The 2108-nt window shown below is 46.1% G+C and overlaps 1 pseudogene; it reads right to left on the bottom strand.

Annotated features, from left to right (window-relative positions):
* Positions 1-701: 701 nt before the first annotated feature.
* On the bottom strand, positions 702-1756 carry LOC147711746 (presenilin-associated rhomboid-like protein, mitochondrial pseudogene; annotated as a pseudogene).
* Between the last annotated feature and the right edge of the window lie 352 nt (positions 1757-2108).

Genomic DNA, 2108 nt, shown 5'->3' with positions numbered 1-2108 from the left:
GATTTGATGATGATGATTCTCACGATGATCATGTTGCTAGTAGTGTGCACTGTGACTGCAGGCTATTGTTGCGGCGTGGGCCGGCCCAGCTGCCTGGATAGATGATCAGTACTTGCTCTGATAGATTCAGTTTCGGTTCAGAGCAGGCTCCTGAAATCTGTGGGGGTTGGGGCTGTGGCTGTGCGCGGCAAGCAGCGTGCGCATATTTTTTCACATTGTAATGGGTGCGCATTCACTGCTTGCCACGGTGCCACCACACCCCAGCATACCCGCACTGGCTCAGGCGGCTCTGAGGCCCGCTCACCACCACCGGCACCGTCCTAGTCATCATGGCCCGGTGGCCAGCCAGCCCAGCCAGCCGCCGACCAAAGTAGTGGTGATCGAATCGGGCGATGATTGGGTTTGTCACTTGTGCACAGTACATTCACATGGTCCAGGCTAGCCTAGTGCACAGGATCGATAAATGCGGATTGCTGTGTGATGTAAGTTTGTAAGTGCAGTCAAGTAATACTGCATAATGATAACACGCACCAAAGCCACCACTGTCAAATATTTAAAAAGTACATTCGGTTTTAAGGGTTTGGCAATGGTGAAAACTTGAGTCCAAGAGTTTATTAAAATATTTTACACATACATAAAAGCAGGAAGTCCAATTTGTTCTGTACAGCAGATAAAACCCCTCAAAATAAAAGAAAAATGTGTCAAATTGCAATGACCACGGTAAAGGTCTCATTTCCTGGGGTTTTAGTTCTTCATTCATGCCACATTTTCACAAGTGGTTGGTTCTCTGTTCTTCCAGATCAGCTCATGTCCATAGGTCACGTACCATATTCCAAAAATAGCTCCACCGAGACGAGATGTGCTGCATGATCAAATATCCTCCAACCAAGAATTAAACCTGCAGTATCCAGTGCGGTGATGATGGCCTTCTACGCACTTCCAGCTATGAACGTGAACATAGGAAAAATTCTTGCTAGTTTTGCTTCTGGCATCTTGGTACATACTGCTGCAAGGATTGTCGTAATGGCCCCGACGCACTAAGTGATGGACCAAATCGTCCTGTGGCCATTTTAGCAATGTAGCTGGCAAAACTTGAGAACACCTGAGCTGACAAATAAACTGCCATGAACTGCTCACTTCCCAATATGGATACAAAACTCCACAACACATACCATGTGAAACAGAGAAAAATTACTGAATGTTGACAGAATCATCGATAGGCAAAGAGTTTTGGAGACCGGGTTAGAAGTGAAGTATTTAATCATTGTGCGCTGCATGGACGGCACTTTACAGAGACAGAATATTAAGACATTTGCTGCTATGATGCCTGCCGCCATCTGTTGCCCTTTAGTCAGGCTGTTCCACCACTTTTTCACCTGTTTTTATTAAATCCAATTCTTTTTTTGGCATCCTGGTATCCAGCCAATCTGCCTGTACCTCATCAAACTAGCTCTGGACTCAGTGCTTCATACTGCCAAATAGAAGCAGAATCAAATGCACAACCTGTAAACCCAACAGTAAAAACAAAAGGTTTAAATAGACACTTTATTGAATTGGAGGTGGTCTGAAAGACAGTCTCCTGCAATGGTGGCTTCTCAGGATTTTGCGCTTCAACATTTTTGCGTGCTTTCCGAAATCCATGTCTTTGCTGTGTGAATAATGTAAACCTGTGTCCGTATTCCCGTGTCTGTGTCAGGCTGTCCTGAATCCAGCCTTGTGCTCTGCAGCTCCTCAGTACCCAAGTCCCACAGGCCATTCCACAGCCCTTCTCTCACATTGACTTCGGTTTTAATTCACAGGACTCCTTCACAGTTGCACTGCAGACTGGAGCACGTCCCAATTTTCTGTGCAGTATCTCACCTTGAGTCAGTTAGAAAGCGATAGGGGTGCTGGTGCGACCGATAATAGCAGCATGATGTTCGCTTGAAGGTACCGACCAGCGACATTGCGTAACACCGAGGCCGCTGTTACATGCTGAAATAGTTACACACAATGGTTGCGGAGTGCTAACAGCACTTCTTGTGAGGGGAGCTATTTTACTGCACAGTGTCAGAATGATACAACACAAGAGAGTCAATATCTCATGTGAGTGACACTGGAGACTCTAG

This window comes from Lissotriton vulgaris, chromosome 5 (assembly GCF_964263255.1).
Source record: "Lissotriton vulgaris chromosome 5, aLisVul1.2, whole genome shotgun sequence".
NCBI lineage: Eukaryota > Metazoa > Chordata > Amphibia > Caudata > Salamandridae > Lissotriton > Lissotriton vulgaris.
Note: the sequence above shows the minus strand (reverse complement) of the source record. Positions and strands in the feature narration are given on the sequence as shown.